Source organism: Pristis pectinata, chromosome 2, assembly GCF_009764475.1.
Source record: "Pristis pectinata isolate sPriPec2 chromosome 2, sPriPec2.1.pri, whole genome shotgun sequence".
Lineage (NCBI taxonomy): Eukaryota > Metazoa > Chordata > Chondrichthyes > Rhinopristiformes > Pristidae > Pristis > Pristis pectinata.
This window is the reverse complement of record NC_067406.1, coordinates 40,776,502-40,794,204: the sequence shown is the minus strand read 5'-3', so window position 1 is coordinate 40,794,204 and position 17,703 is coordinate 40,776,502.

Below are 17,703 nucleotides of genomic sequence, written 5' to 3'. Positions count from 1 at the left end.
AGTGGACAGCCAGCACCTTTTCCCCAGGGCAGCAATGACCAATACCAGAGGATATCAGTTTAAGGTCAGAGGAGGAAAGTTTAGGGGAGATGTCAGAGGTAGTGGGTGCCTGGAACGCACTGCCAGGGGTGGTGGTGGGGGCTGATGCAATAGGGATATTTAAGAGGCTCTTAGATAGGCACATGGATGTAAAGAAAATGGAAGGTTATGGGCTGTGTAGGAGGACAGGGTTAGATTAATCATGGAGTAGGTTTATATAGGTCAGCACGACATCACGGGCCAAAAGGCCCATACTGTGCTGTACTGTTCTATGTAAGATTATTGTAGATTACAGGGGGATCTTGATCAGTTAGGGAGGTGGGTCGAGGATTGGAAAATGGACTTCAATACAGATAAGTGTGAGGTGATGCATTTTGGAAAGTCAAACCAGCATAGAACTTATACTATGAATGATAGGGCACTAGGGAGTGCGATAGAACAGAGGGACCTAGGAGTACAAGTGCATAGTTCATTGAAAGCGGTGTCACAGGTAGTCAGGGTGGTGAAAAAGGCATTTAGTACACTGGCCTTCATCAGTCAGGGCATTGAGTATAGGTGTTGAGACATTATGTTGTAGTTGTATAAGTCATTGGTGAGGCCGCACTTGGAGTACTGTGTATAGTTTTGGTCACCCTGTTATAGGAAAGACATGTTAAACTGGAAAGAGTGTGGAAAAGATTTATAAGGTTGTTGCCAGGACTAAAAGGCCTGAGTTATAGGGAGACGTTGACCAGGCTAGGTCTTTACTCCTTGGAATGTAGGAGAATAAAGAGCAACCTTCTAGAAATGTTTAAAATTATGAGAGGCAGAGACAAGGTGGATGGTAACAGTCTTTTCCCCAGGGTAAGTGAGTCAAAAACTAGGGGGCATAGATTTAGGGTGGGAGGGGAAAGATTTAAAAGGGACCTGAGGGGCATCTTTTTCACACAGAAGGTGGTGAGTATATGGAACAAGCTGCCAGAGGAAGTGATTGAGGCAGGTACAACGGTATCATTTAAGAAGCCCTTGGATAGCTACATGGAGGGGTGGGGCTTACAGGGATATGGGCCGAATTGCAGGAAATTGGAACTAGCTGGGCGGGCACTGTGGTTGGCATGGACTTGCCGAAAGGCCTGTATCTGTGCTGTATTGCTCTATGACTCTATGACGCTAAGTACAAAGGTTGTTTAAAGTTTAGCACAGTGATTCTTTTATCTCACTATTCACCAAAGTTGGAAAAGGGAATCCTGACCCTGATCACTCCACACACTTCCACTATATTATTTTTTGGGATGTGGGTATCATTGCCAAGGACTGTATTGATTCCTTATCTCTAAATGCTCTTGTGAAGCTACCTCCTTGAACTGCAATCCTTCTGTGAAGTGCTACAGTTATTGTTGTGGAGCAAGTTTCAGGATTTAGATTCAGTGATGATGAAAGAATGACAAAACATTTCCATGTAAGAAAGGTGCATGATTTGAAGAGGAAACTGGAGACATAGTGTCTCCATGCACCTGCTACCATTATCCTTTGTGATGGTGGAGATCACAGCTTTGGAAGGTAGTCATAGTTGCCAGGGCAAGTAACTGCAGTGGATTTTGTTGATGACACACACAGTACCATAACGTGTCAGTGATGGGAAAGAATGAATATTTTAGGTGAAGATGGAACATCTATCAAACAGGCTGTTTTATCCTAGAAGCAGACAATCTTCTTAAGTCTCATTACAGCTGTGTTCATCCTAGCAAGTATTCCATCACTTTGCTGACCTGGGCCTTGCAGATAGAAAGGCTTTGGCACACCTCAAGATGAGTTATTTATAGTAGGATGCCCAGCCTCTGTCCTGATCTTGTAGCCAGAACATTTATGTGGCTTGTCCAGTTGAGATTTTGGTTAATGGTGATCCCAAAATGTTGATGATGGGGAACATGGCCCTAGTATTGCCATTGAATATTAAGGGCAGGTGATTAGACTCTCTCTTGTTGCAGATAATCATTGTCTGGCACTTTTATGGTGCAAATGTTTCCTGCTACTTGTGAGCCCATGCCCATGTTATCTTGGTCTTGCTACTTGTAGGATATGACTGCACCTTTTGCCAAGAAGTTGCCAATGGAATTGAACTTTGTGCAATGATCAGCAAATATCCCCATTTCAGAATTTATGATGAACAGAAGGTAATTGATGAAGAGGTTGAAGACAGTTGGGCCTCAGATACTCCCCTGAGGTTATGTAAGTGCACATACAAAGCTTCTAGTCATGTGGTTGCAATAGACAGGAGGATGGGTGGTCTCATAAAATATGAATTTTATGAGACCACCCATCCTCTACAGCATGTTAGTGAACCTACAAGGGAACATGCTATCTTAGATCTGGTTCTGTGCAATGATACAGGTAAAATTAACAATCTTGTAGTTAGGGATCCTCTTGGAAAGAGTGATCATAGTATGACTGAATTTCTCATACAAGTGGAGGGTGCAATAGTTCAATCTAAAACCAGTGTATTATGCCTAAACAAGGGAGACTGCAATGGGACGAGGGAGGAGTCGGCTAGGGTAGACTGGGAACACAGGCTGTATGGAGGGACAGTTGAGGGACAGTGGAAGCCTTTCAAAGAGATTTTTCACGCTGCTCAACAAAAGTATATTCCAGTTAAAAGCAAGGACAGTGAGGGTAGGGAGAGCCAGCCTTGGATAACTAAGGAAATAAAAGAAGGCATCAAGCTAAAAGCTCATGCATACAAAGTCACCAAGAGCAGTGGGAAACTGGAAGATTGGGAAAACTTTAAAAAACAACAAAGAACCACTAAGCAAGCAATAAGGAAAGGGAAGATAGATTATGAAAGTAAACTAGCACAAAATATAAAAATAGATAGTAAAAGTTTTTATAATTACATAAAGCAGAAAAGGATGGCTAAAGTGAACGTAGGCCCCTTGAAAGGTGAGAAGGGGGAATTAATATTGCGTAATATGGAAATGGCTCAGGCTTTGAATGACTATTTTATGTTGGTCTTCACAGTGGAGGACATGTCTAACATGCCAAAGAGAGATGTTATATGCAATGGGAGGTGAGGACCTCGATACAATCATTGTCACTGAAGAGGTAGTGATGAGCAAACAAGTGGGCCTAAAGGTAGACAAGTCCCCTGGTCCTGATGGGATGCAAGGTACTGAAAGAAATGGCGGAAATTATAGTAGAGGAGTTTGTAATACTTTGGTATTGATATTGGTTTATTATTGTCACTTGTACCGAGGTACAGTGAAAAGCTTGTCTTACAAACCGATCGTACAGGTCAATTCATTACACAGTGCAGTTACATTGAGTCAATACAGAGTGCATTGATGCAGTACAGGTAAAAACAGTAACAGTACAGAGTAAAGTGTCACAGCTACAGAGAAAGTGCAGTACAATAAGGTGAGAGGTCACAGCAAGGTAGATCGTGAGGTCAGAGTCCATCTCATTGTATAAGGGAACTGTTCAATAGTCTTATCACAGTGGGGTAGAAGCTGTCCTTAAGTCTGGTGGTATGTATCTACCTGATGGAAGAGGAGAGAAGAGAGAATGACCCGGGTGGATGGGGTCTTTGATTATGCTGGCTGCTTCACCAAGACAGCGAGAGGTAAAGACAGAGTCCAAGGAGGGGAGTCTGGTGTCCGTAATGCGCTGGGCTGTGTACACAACTCTCTGCAATTTCTTGAAATCCTGGGCAGAGCAGTTGCCGTACCAAGCCATGATACATCCAGATAGGATGCTTTCTATGGTGCATCTGTAAAAGTTGGTGAGAGTCAAAAGGGACAAACCAAATTTCTTTAGCCTCCTGAGGAAGTAGAGGCACTGGTGAGCTTTCTTGGCCGTGGCTTCTACGTGATTTGACCAGGACAGGCTGTTGGTGATGTTCACTCCCAGGAACTAAAAGCTCTGAACCCTCTTGACCTCAGCACTATTCATGTAGACAGGTGCATGTACACCACCCCCTTTCCTGAAGTGAATGACCAGCTCTTTTGTCTTGTTGACATTGAGGGCAAGGTCGTTGTCATGACACCATTCCACTAAGATCTCTATCTCCTTCCTGTACTCTGACTCATCGCTGTTTGAGATACAGCCTACAACAGTGGTATCATCTGCAAACTTGTAGATGGAGTTAGAGCAGAATCTGGCCACACAGTCATGCGTGTACAGGGAGTAGAGTAGAGGGCTGAGGACGCAGCCTTGTGGGGCACCAATGTTGAGAATAATCGTGCCGGAGGTATTGCTGCCTATCCTCACTGATTGCAGTCTGTTTGTTAGAAAGTCAAGGATCCAGTTACAGAGGGAGGTGTTGAGTCCTAGGTCTCGGAGTTTGGTGACAAGCTTACTTGGGATTATTGTATTGAAGGCAGAGCTGTAGTCAATAAACAATAGTCTAACGCATGTGCCTTTACTGTCCAGATGCTCCAGAGCTGAGTGTAGGGCCAGGGAGATGGCATCCACTGTAGACCTGTTTCGGCGATAGGCGAATTGCAATGGGTCCAGGTTGTCTGGTAGTCTGGAGTTGATGCGAGCCATGACCAGCGTCTCAAAGCACTTCGTGATGATGGATGTCAGGGCAACTGGTCAGTAGTCATTGAGGCATGTTACCTTGCTTTTGTTTGGTACCGGGATGATAGTGGTCTTCTTAAAACAGGAGAGAACCTGAGATTGAAGCAGGGAAAGGATTCTGGGCAGGTCCCAGCGCATTGGAAGACAGTAAATGTCACACCACTATTTCAAAAAAGATGTAGGCAAAAAACAGGTAACTATAGGCCAGTTAGCTTAATGCTTGTAGTCGGGAAAATGCTTGAAGCTATCATTAAGGAAGAAATAATGAGACATCTGGAGAAAAATGGTTCCATCAGGCATGGATTCGGGAAGGACAGGTCCTGTTTGACAAACTTACTGGAGCTCTTTGAGGATATAATGAGCGCAGTAAATAGAGGGGAACAGGTGGCTGTTGTATACTTGGATTTCCAGAAGGCATTTGATAAGGTGCCGTATAAAAGACTTGACCATAAGATAAGGATGCATGGAGTTGGGGGTAAGGCATTAGCATGGATAGAGGATTGGTTAACCAATAGAAGGCAGAGAGTTGGGATAAATGGGTGTTTCTCTGGTTGGCAATCAGTGGTGAGCAGGGTGCCGCAGGGGTTGGTGCTGGACCCGCAACTGTTCACAATATACATTAACGATTTGTAAGAGGGAACAAAGTATAACGTATCAAAGTTTGCTGATGACACTAAATTGAGTGGAAAAGCAAATTGTGCAAAGGATGTGGAGAGTCTGCAGAGAGATATAGATAGGTTAAGTGAGTGGGCGAGGATCTGGTAGATGGAGTACAATGTTGGTAAACATGAAGTCATCCACTTTGGAGGGAAAAATAGAAGATCAGATTATTATTTAAATGGTGAAAGATTGCAGCATGCTATTGTGCAGAGGAATTTAGGAGTGCTTGTGCATGAATCACAAAAGGTTGGTTTGAAGGTACAACAGGTTATCAAGAAGGCAAATGGAATGTTGGCCTTCATTGCTAGAGGGATTGAACTTAAGAGCAGGGAGGTTATGTCGCAACTGTCAGGGTACTGGTGAGGCCGTATCTAGAGTACTGCATGCAGTTCTGGTCTCCTTACTTAAGGAAAGATATACTGGCTTGGGAGGCAGTACACAGGAGGTTCTGAAGATGAGGGATTCGCGTATGAGGAGAGATTAAGTCGCTTGGGTCTATACTCACTGGAATTCAGAAGAATGAGAGGGGATCTTATAGAAACATATAAAGTTATGAAAGGGATAGATAAGATAGAGGAAGGAAGGCTGTTTCCACTGGTAGGTGAGACTAAAACTAGGGACATAGCCTCAAGATTTGGGGGAGTAGATTTAGGATGGAGATGAAGAAGAACTGCTTTTCCCAGAGAGTAGTGAATCTGTGGAATTCTCTGCCCAGGGAAGCAGTAGAGGCTACCTCATTAAATATATTTGTGGCACAGTTAGATAGAGTTTTGCATAGTAGGGGAATTAAGGGTCATGGGGTAAAAGCAGGCAGGTGGAGCTGAGTCCACGGCCAGATCAGCCATTATCTTATTGAATGGCGGAGCAGGCTCAATGGGCCAGATGGCCTACTCCTGCTCCTACTTCTTATGTTCTTATGTATCAAAGTCAGTTCAAGTGAGTTTGACACAGACAACATTGCGGCAGAACATGAAACAGCAATAGTTTTGGGGAAGAGCTGCAAGGGTTTTATTGTGTACAGAATTAGTAAATAATATGAATCAACCACAGTTTAATTGAATACATTAAGAGAAGACTACATTGCAATGTGGAAGCAGTTTAAAAGATCCAAAAATCCCATGAGAGATTTCACACTCAGCTTAGACTTACCATTGTCAGCCCAAAGTGTTGTAGCCAGAATGTGATTGGAGAAGCTGTGAACGGTTGTAGCAGAATTGTGAGAACTGGAGACAATCCAGAGGGGAAATGTCAAAGGAGGTGACCTCTTGGCTTCAAAAGAAACATCTGGAAAGAAGAAAAGTCAAGCATCTACAGGAAGTCAGAATGTAAGCCAGGATAAAGACCATTGAGTTTAGAGGCACACATTTGGAGAACCTCTAGAAAGAATTACAGTTAATGTTGCGTTAATTGAGTTCATGATATCTAATATGTAGCAAAACCATGTATTATTGCAGTCACTGCAACAATTTATGTGTTACTTGCATGTTTTAAATGTAATATTGTTTTCATTCAGAAATGATACTTGGGTTGATAATTGTTTAAAGAGACAGTTACATTAAGGACTTATAGAACATAGAACATTACAGCACAGTACAGGTCCTTCGGCCCACAAGTTGTGCCGACATCTTATCCTGCTCTAAGATCTATCTAACCCTTCCCTCCCACATAGCCCTCCATTTCTCTATCATTCATGTGTCTATCTAAGAGTCTCTTAAATGTCCCTAATGTATCTGCCCCCACAACCTCTGCCGGCAGTGCGTTCCATGCACCCACCACTCTCTGTGTAAAAAACTTAACTCTGACATCCCCCTTAGATCTTCCTCCAATCACCTTAAAATTCTGTCCCCTCATGTTAGTCATTGTCACCCTGGGAAAAAGTCTCTGACTCTCCACTCGATCTAAGCCTCTTATCATCTTGTACACCTCTATCAAGTCACCCCTCATCCTCCTTCTCTCCAAAGAGAAAAGCCCCAGCTCACTCAACCTATCCTCATAAGACATGCTGTCCAATCCAGGCAGCATCCTGGTAAATCTCTTCTGCACCCTCCCTAAAGCTTCCACATCCTTCCTATAATGAAGCGACCAGAAGTGAACACAATACTCCAAGTGTGGTCTAACCAGAGTTCTTTAGAGCTGCAACATTACCTCACGGCTCTTGAACTCAATACCCCGACTAATGAAGGCCAACACACCATACACCTTCTTAACAACCCGATCAACTTGCGTGGCAACCTGGAGGGATTCATCGACTTGGAGCCCAAGATCCCTCTGTTCCTCCACACTGCTAAGAGTCCTGCCATTAACCCTGTATTCTGCCTTCAAATTCAATCTCCCGAAGTTTATCACTTCACACTTTTCCAGGTTGAACTCCATCTGCTACTTCTTAGCTCAGCTCTGCACTCTATCAATATCCTGTTGTAATCTACAGCAACCTTCTACACTATCCACAACACCACCAACCTTTGTATAAACTAAGTACCTTTGTATAAACCTTTGAGAAACTAAGAAGGTCATTAGGAAAGCAAAGATGAGTTACGAAAGGAAGCTGGCGGACAACATTCGGAAGGATTCTAAGAGTTTTTTTAAATACATAAGGAATAAAAGAGAGACACGGGTTGACATAGGACCAATTGATAACGGTGCAGGAGGTATTATAATGGATGATAGTGAGATGGCAAGGGAATTGAATGAATATTTTGCATCGGTCTTCACCGTGGAGGACATAAGCAATGTGCCCGTTAGTCAGGAGTCTCACGAATTGGAGCTGAGTTCAATTGAGATTAATAGGGAGAAGGTGCTTGGAAAACTAAAGGGGCTTAAGGCTGATAAGTCTCCCGGACCGGATGAGGTGCATCCCCGGGTTCTGAAGGAGGTGGCTGTGGAGATAGCGGAGGCATTGGCGATTATTTTTCAGGAATCGATAGATTCTGGCATGGTTCCGGAGGACTGGAGGGTAGCGAATGTAGTTCCGTTGTATAAGAAAGGTGGGAGGCAGCACAAAGGCAATTACAGACCTATTAGTCTGACGTCAGTGGTGGGAAAATTATTGGAGTCTATCCTCAAGGAGGAGGTTACCGAATACCTAGAGGCGCAAGGCAAGATAGGACCTAGTCAACATGGTTTTGTGAAGGGGAGGTCCTGTCTGACCAACCTATTGGAGTTTTTTGAAGAAATCACAGGTAGGGTGGATAAGGGAAAGGCGGTAGACGTTGTGTATTTAGACTTTCAAAAGGCCTTCGATAAGGTGCCTCACAAGAGACTGATTAATAAGATGAGAGGTCATGGAATTATGGGCAGGGTAGCAAAATGGGTGGAGAATTGGCTGGTTGGCAGGAAGCAAAGGGTGGAAATAAAAGGATCTCGTTCTGGTTGGTTACCGGTTACTAGTGGTGTGCCGCAGGGGTCGGTGTTGGGGCCTCTCCTTTTTACCTTGTACATCAATGATTTGGATGATGGAATAAATGGTTGTGTGGCTAAGTTTGCGGATGACACCAAGATAAGTGGAGGAGTAGGGAGCATAGAGGAAATAGAAAGAATGCAGAGGGACCTAGACAGTTTAGGAGAATGGGCAAGGAAATGGCAGATGAGATTCAATGTTGAGAAATGTGCAGTTGTACACTTTGGAAGTAGAAATAAGCGGGTAGATTATTATCTAGAAGGAGAGAAGATTGATAGTGCGGTAGTACAAAGGGACTTGGGGGTACTCATACAAGATACCTTAAAAGTTAACCACCAGGTTGGATCGGTGGTTAAGAAAGCGAATGCTATGTTGGCATTCATCTCGAGAGGTATAGTGTATAAAAGTAAGGAAGTGTTGATGAGGCTCTACGGGGCGCTAGTGAGGCCTCATTTGGAATACTGTGCGCAGTTTTGGGCCCCACATCTTAGGAAGGATGTGCTGACGTTGGAGAGGGTTCAGAGGAGATTTACGAGAATGATTCCAGGAATGAAAGGGCTTAAGTATGATGAGCGTTTGTCGGCTCTTGGACTGTACTCGCTGGAGTACAGAAGGATGAGAGGGGACCTCGTAGCGACATTTAAAATGTTGACAGGTAAGGATAGAGTAGATGTGGCTAGGCTGTTTCCCTTGGTGGGCGTGTCCAGGACCAGAGGGCACAATCTTAGAATTAGAGGGTACAGTTTCAAGACAGAGATGAGGAGAAGTTTCTTTACCCAGAGGGTGGTGAAATTGTGGAACTCCTTGCCACGCACAGCAGTGGAGGCCAGATCAGTGGGGGTATTCAAGGAGGAGATAGACAGATATCTAAATAGTCAGGGTATCAAGGGATATGGGGATAAGGCTGGCAAATGGGATTGAATAGTTTTTTTTTCTTCTTTTTTTCCCACCCCATTTCTTTTTCCCTTTTCCTTGGAGCAGACTCGATGGGCCGAATGGCCTGCTTCTGCTCCCTTATCTTGTGATGTTGTGATAATCAGCAAACTTACTAACCCACCCTTCCACATCCTCATCCAAGTCATTTATAAAAATCACAAAGAGCAGGGGTCCCAGAACAGATCCCTGCAGAACACCACTGGTCACCGACCTCCAGGCAGAATACACTCCATCTACCACCACCATCTGTCTTCTATGAGGGAGCCAATTCTGAATCCACACAGCCAAGTTTCCCTGGATCCCATGCCTCCTGACTTTCTGAATGAGCCTTCTATAAGGAACCTTATCAAACGCCTTACTAAAATCCATGTACACCACATGCACTGCTCTACCTTCACCAATGTGCTTTGTCACATCCTCAAAGAATTCAATCAGGCTCGTGAGGCACGACCTGCCCCTCACAAAGCCATGCTGACTGTCCCTAATCAGCCTCTGCTTCTCCAAATGCCCATAAATCCTGTCTCTAAGAATCTTCTCCAGTAATTTGCCCACCACTGATGTAAGACTCACTGGTCTATAATCCCTACTCCCTTTCTTAAACAAAGGAACAACATTTGCCACCCTCCAATCATCTGGGACTAGTCCTGTGGCCAGTGAGGATGCAAAGATCATCACCAAAAGCACAGTAAGCTCTTCCCTCGCTTCCCGTAACAACCTTGAACGTTTCCCATCCGGCCCCAGTGACTTATCTATCCTAATGTTTTTCAAAAGTTCCAGCACATCCTCTTTCCTCATGTCGAAAGGCCCTAGCATATCAGCCTGTTGTACGCCATTCTCACAATCATCAAGGTCTCTCACTGGTGAATACTGAAGCAAAGTATTCATTAAGGACCTCCCCTACCTCTTCCAACTCCAGGCACATGTTTCCTCTTTTATCCCTGATCGGTCCTACCCTCACTCTAGTTATCCTCATATTCTTCACATATGTGTAGAACACCTTGGGGTTTTCCTTGATCCTACTCACCAAGGTCTTCCCGTGCCCCCTTCTAGCTCTCCTAAGTCCATTCTTAAGCTCCCTCCTGGCTACCATGTAACTCTCCAGAGCCCTGTCTGATTCTAAACCTCAGGTAAGCTTCTTTCTTCCTCTTGACGAGATATTCTACATGTCTTTGTCAACCACGGTTCCTTCACTCTACCATCCTTACCCTGCTTCAATGGGACAAACCCATCCAGAACCCCTTGCAAGTACTCCCTAAACAACCTCCATATTTCCGCTGTGCCCTTCCCCAAGAACATCTGTTCCCAATTTACGCTCCCAAGTTCCTGCCTAATAACATCATAATTCCCCTCCCCCAGTTAAATACTTTCCCATATCATCTGCTCCTAGCCCTCTCCAAGGCTATGGTAAAGGTCAAGGAGTTATGGTCACTATCTCCAAAATGCTGTCCCACTGAAAGATCTGAAACCTGATCAGGCTCATTGCCTAGTACCAGGTCCAGAATAGTGTCTCCTCTAGTCAGCCTGTCCACACACTGTGTCAGGAATCCTTCCTGGACACTCCTAACAAACTCTGCCCCATCTATCCCCTTTACACTAAGGAGGTGCCAATCAATATTATGGAAGTTGAAATCACCCATGACAACAACCCTGTTATTTTTGCACATCTCCAAAATCTGCCTCCCGATCTGTTCCTCAGTGTCTCTGCTGCTATTGGGGGGGCCTGTAGAATACTCCCAATAGAGCGATCGCTCCCTTCCTGTTTTTGACTTCCACCCACACTAACTCAGTAGACGATCCCTCCAGGACATCCTCACTTTCTACAGCTGTGACACTGTCCCTGATCAGCAAAACCACTCCCCCACCCCTTTAACCTCCATCCCTGTCCCTTTTGAAATATCTAAACTATGGAATATCCAGCAACCATTCCTGCCCTTGCGACAGCCTTGTCTCTGTAATGGCCACCACGTCATAGTTCCACGTACTTACCCACACTCTAAGTTCATCACATATTTCCTGAAACTCCTTACATTAAAGTAGACATTTAACTGAATTTATGTTATGAAGACTCTGGAAAAGTGATCCACCAGAATTACTAGTGCCTGAAATGTGTATTTCAGAGGTATTAAGTACAGTCATATGTAAAGAGTTTTGTAATTGAATGAATCAAGAACCTGAACAGTTGTATGTTTCAATTAGATTCATAACTGAGGATGTATCTAAGTATAGAAAGAATAGGAAGATACGGCAGACTAATGAGTGACTGAAGAGTTGTTGCAGGGAGCAGGGTTCACATTTGTGGATCATTGTGATCTCCTCTGGGGTAGGTATGACCTGTACAAAAGGGACGGGTTACACCTGAACTGGAGAGGGACCAATATCCTTGTGGACAGGTTTGCTAGGGCTGTTGGGGAAGGTTTAAACTAGGTTGGCAGGGGGATGGGAACCAGAGTGTTAAATTAGAAGATGGATCAGTTGGTGTAGCAGCAGATGCGATGTGTACAGAGAAGGTGAGGAAGGATAGGCAGGGGATGGGGCATAAATGTAATCAGTTAGATGGGTTGAAATGTGTTTACCTTAATGCCAAAAATGTTAAGACTAAAGGTGATGAACTTAGAGAATGGATCAGTACATGGAATTACGATGTTGTGGCCATTACAGAGACTTGGTGTTGCAAGACCAGGAGTGGCTGCTGGATATTCCAGGGTTTAGATGTTTCAAAAGGGACAGGGATGGAGGTAAAAGAGGTGTGGGAGTGGTTTTGCTGATCAGGGACAGTATCACAGCTGGAGAAAGGGAGGATGTCCTGGAGGGATCGTCTATGGAGTTAGTGTGAGTGGTAGTCAGAAACAGGAAGGGAGCAATCACTCTATTGGGAGAATTCTAATAGCCATTGGGACACTGAAGAGCAGATAAGTAGGCAGATTCTGGAAAGGTGCAAAAATAACAGGGTTGTTGTCATGGGTGACTTCAACTTCCCTAATATTGATTGGCACCTCCTTAGTGCAAAATGTTTAGATGGGGCAGAATTTGTTAGGTGTGTACAGGAAAGATTCTTGACACAGGCCGATTAGAGGAGAGGCCATGCTGGATCTGGTATTAGGCAATGAACCAGGTCAGGTGAAAGACCTCTCAATGGGCGAGCATTTTGGGGATAGTGACGACAACTCCCTGACAAAGCATAGCCATGGACAAAGATAGGAGCAGACATTATGGGAAAATATTTAATTGGGGGAGGGCAAATTACGATGGTATTAGGCAAGAACTCTAGAGCGTAAACTGGGAGCAGGTTCACTGCAAATCCACCGGAGAAATGTGGAGTTGTTCAGGGACCACGTACGTGGGGTTCTAGATAGGTTTGTCCCACTGAGACAAGGAAAGGTTGGTAGGATGAAAGAACCATGGTTAACAAGAGAGGTGGAAGGTTTAGTCAAGAGGAAGAAGGAAGCATATTTAAGGTTCAGGAAGCAAAAATCTGATAGGTCTCTTGAGAGTGATAAGGTAGCCAGGAAGGAGTTTAAGAAAGGACTTAGGACAGAAAGGGGCATGAGAAAGCCATGGCAAGTAGGGTTAAGGAAAACCCTAAGACATTCTACACGTATGTGAGGAACAAGAGCATGACTAGGGTGAGGATAGGACCACTCAGAGGTAAGGGGGGAAATGTGTCTGGAGGCGAAGGAGGTAGGGGAGGTCCTGAATGAATAATTTGCTTCAGTGTTCACCAGGGAGAGGGACTTAGACAAATGTGAGGTTAGTGTAGAACAGGCAAAAGTGTTGGAGCATGTCGAGGTTAAGAAAGAAGCAGTGTTGGAACTACTAAAAAGCATTAGGATAGATGTCCCCAAGGTTGGACAGGATATACCCCAGGTTACTATGGGAAGCAAGGGAAAAGATTGCGGGAGCATTAACAATGTCCTTCAAGAGCCAAGAGGTAATATTGCAGGTCTATAAGACTCTGGTTAGACCACACTTGGAATATTGTGTTCAGTTTTGGTCACCATATTATAGGAAGGATGTGGAAGCTTTAGAGACGGTGCAGAGAAGATTTACAAGGATGCTACCTGGGTTGGAGAGCATGTGTTATGAGGAGAGGTTGAGCGAGTTAGGTCTTTTCTCTTTGGAGCGACAGAGGATGAGAAAAGACTTAATAGAGGTATATAAGATTATGAGAGGCATAGACAGAGTGGACAGCCAGCATCTTTTCCCCAGGGTGGCAATGGCTAATACTAGAGGTCACCCATTTAAGGTGCCTGGAGGAATGTTCAGCGGAGATGTCAGAGGTAGGTTTTTTACACAGAGAGTGGCGAGTGCCTGGAATGCACTGCCGGGGGTGGTGGTAGAGGCCGATTTGATAGGGTCATTTAAGAGACTATTAGATAGACACATGGACAAAAGAAAAATAGAGGGTTATGAAAGTTGAAGTAGAGATAGGAATAGATTGAATGGGGATAAGGTTTATATGAGCCGAAGGGCCTGTACTGTGCTGTACTGTTCTATGTTCCAGGTAATTAGTCAATTGCATAATTTCATATCTGTAAGTAGTTAACTGAGAATACAAAGTGATGTCTGTAAGTGATTAGTAGTTTTTATGCGTTTGTTATTTTTTAAAGGGTAAGTAATATAGTATATATGAGAATGAGTGTACCTTTAAGAACTGAGTGTACCCCATGGTATGAGTTTTGATCTGATGTTATACAAGCCACTGTTAGTGGGAACCAACTGCCTACAGTAAAGAATGTTTTGTTGCTACTTCTTAGGAAGCAGCATCTTCAAAAAACCTACAGACTCTACAGCTGGGGAGAAACATTGGGGAGCTTGTGTTGTGATGGTTGTGGGACACGAGATATTAAGAACCTTTGTTGTGATGGTTGGAGGAGGAAATATTGGGGGCATATGTTGTGATGGTTGGTCAAGGAGGAGAGAGGCCAAGAGATGCCAGGGGATTTAGTTGTAATACTATAGCTATGAAAGACAGCAAAAGCCTCTGTTGTAAATCTGGAGGAGAGTGGGAAAGCGATATCCATGTGTGACACTGAAGATTTAAGCTTCCATCAGTGGCTTCAGGGGTCAGCAATGTTTAAGATCAAGACTTAGGTTTTGAGGTGTTACAGCATCAGGATGGAGAAGATGGTGGTTGAGATAGTTGCAATGCAGGAAGAGTGAGGCTAAAGGACGTACCTGATAAACACTATGCTGAGGTAAGATTGTTTCAGGAGTGTGCAACAACAGCCACTCCTGGGAAAATGTAATTCAAATCCCCATACAATGTTGACGTCATCCTTACTCCCAAATGTGAAAGCTGCATTGGGACACCATTGGGACTCACACCAGAAAGAACTTGGTTGAATTTTCAGCATGATGGGAACTACCTGGATGTGGAGGCTTTGGGGAGGGTGCAGAAGTACTTTACCAGGATGCTGCCTGGATTAGAGGGCATGTGCTATAAGGAGAGGTTGGACAAAGTTGGGTTGTTTTCTTCAAGCGGCAGAGGCTGAGGAGAGATCTGATGGAGGCTTATAAGATTATGAATGGCATAGATACAGTAGACAACTGCTCTCTTTTTCCCAGGGTTGAAATGCCTAATACCAGAGGGCATGCATTTAAGGTGAGGGGGGTAATCTCAAAGGAGATGCACGGGGCAAGTTTTTTACACAGAGAGTGGCGGGTGCCTGGAATACGCTGCCAGGGGTGGTAGTGGAGGCAAATACGATAGGGACATTCAATGGGCTCTTAGGTAGGCACACGAATGTGCAGGAAATGGAGGGATATGGACATTGTGAAGGCAGAAGGGATTAGTTTAGTTGGGCATTTGATTACTAGTTTAATTAGTTTGGCACAACATCGTGTTTTGCAAATAATTACCTGGCAATTATTCACCCATGCTTATCTAATTGGCACTGTGGTTTAGGAATGGAAATGCATCACATCTTTGCTTAATTATAAACTTTAAACATTTGAGATAATTCATGTAGCTTTGCATTATTGTATACCAAATTGTAAATTACATGGTTTGAAGTCTATTACAGTTGTACATTCATAGATCTCTTCTCTGAGTTTGACCAGAATCTGCCTGGTGGGATGAAAATAGTCAAGGATCTCAGACCAGCACTAAAGAGAACTCTTTTAAAACATTTATTAAAACTGACCAAATGCCACAAAGAAGGTAATATACAGTGGCATGCAAAAGTTTGGGCACCCCTGGTCAAAATTTCTGTTACTGTGAATAGCTAAGCGAGTAAAAGATGACCTGATTTCCAAAAGGCATAAAGTTAAAGATGACACATTTCTTTAATATTTTAAGCAAGATTACTTTTTTATTTCCATCTTTTACAATTTCAAAATAACGAAAAAGGAAAAGGGCTTGAAGCAAAAGTTTGGGCACCCTGCATGGTCAGTACTTAGTAACACCCCCTTTGGCAAGTATCACAGCTTGTAAACACTTTCTGCAGCCAGCTAAGAGTCTTTCAATTCTTGTTTGAGGGATTTTTGCCCATTCTCCCTTGCAAAAGGTTCTAGTTCTGTGAGATTCTTGGGCCATCTTGCATGCACTGCTCTTTTGAGGTCTATCCACAGATTTTCGATGATGTTTAGGTCAGGGGATTGTGAGGGCCATGGCAAAACCTTCAGCTTGTGCCTCTTGAGGTAGTCCATTGTGGATTTTGAGGTGTGTTTAGGATCGTTATCCTGTTGTAGAAGCCATCCTCTTTTCATCTTCAGCTTTTTTACAGACAGTGTGATGTTTGCTTCCAGAATTTGCTGGTATTTAATTGAATTCATTCTTCCCTCTACCAGTGAAATATTCCCCATGCCACTGGCTGCAACACAAGCCCAAAGCATGATCGATCCACCTCCATGCTTAACAGTTGGAGAGGTGTTCTTTTCATGAAATTCTGCACCCTTTTTTCTCCAAACTTTCCTGCATCCTCACCACAAAATTTAGCGTCAGAAGTTTGCAAAGGAACATCTAAACACGCCTGATGCATTTTGGAAACAAGTCCTGGTGGACTGATGAAGTTAAAATAGAACTTTCTGGCTGCAATGAGCAAAGATATGTTTGGAGAAAAAAGGGTGCAGAATTTCATGAAAAGAACACCTCTCCAACTGTTAAGCACAGGGGTGGATCGATCATGCTTAATATTAAGGAAATGTATCAGCTTTAACTTTATGCCTTTTGGAAATCAGGTCATCTTTTACTCGCTTAGCTATTCACAGTAACAGAAATTTTGGCCAGGGTTGCCCAAACTTTTGCATGCCACTGTAAGTACAAAACTACAAATAATATGACACAAAACATAATATGAAATTGCCAAAGATATGATGTAAAATACTGCAAGCTGTCATACTTTAACATGATCTCTGTATTTTGTGCCTTACACAGCTTTTGTCCTTAACTGTTAACCCATGTATTCTATGTACCTCTGACTCTGTACTGATGATCAACAGAGTCCACAATTACCTTGCAAGCTATTTCTTTAAATAGTTCTTACACTAACTCGAGATCCAACCTTCCCATTTGACTGTACCACCTTTATCCTGTTTGCCTGCTTCAAGACCATAAACTGCCTAACAAAGGAATGTTTGATGTTAAACAATTAGGACAACAAAGATTCCCTGATGTGAAAAAAGTTTATCAGCATTCTAAAAGGTTGCATGCGAGCTTTACTCTAGTCAAGTTTACAGAGACAGATGCGCTGGAGACATTTCATTATTTATAATGATGATTTTTTTAATATTTATAATGATGATTTGTACTTCTGGTCACATTGCCACTTAGCACTGTTCAGGAGAAAAGTTTGTGTTTATATAAATTAATACCTTAGGATTTCCTTTCAGAGCACCCTATTTGAAAAGTCCTGTAGTGGTTATGGGTTCCCCATACCATTGTGGAATAGAAATTTGTTCAGTTTTGGCTCACCATGAGTTATGCATTCATGTTGAAGGTTTGACTGCAAGTCACAGATTAGATCTCAGAGCTAAAAATCTGAGATCTATAATTTCTGGGATTTTCCAGAGATCTGCAAACCTCAAATAATATTAAAGGATTTTTGAACATTACAATATTGCCAAGTTCAAAGATCCATACTATACTTTGGCTTCAAATGGGACAAACCCAAATTACA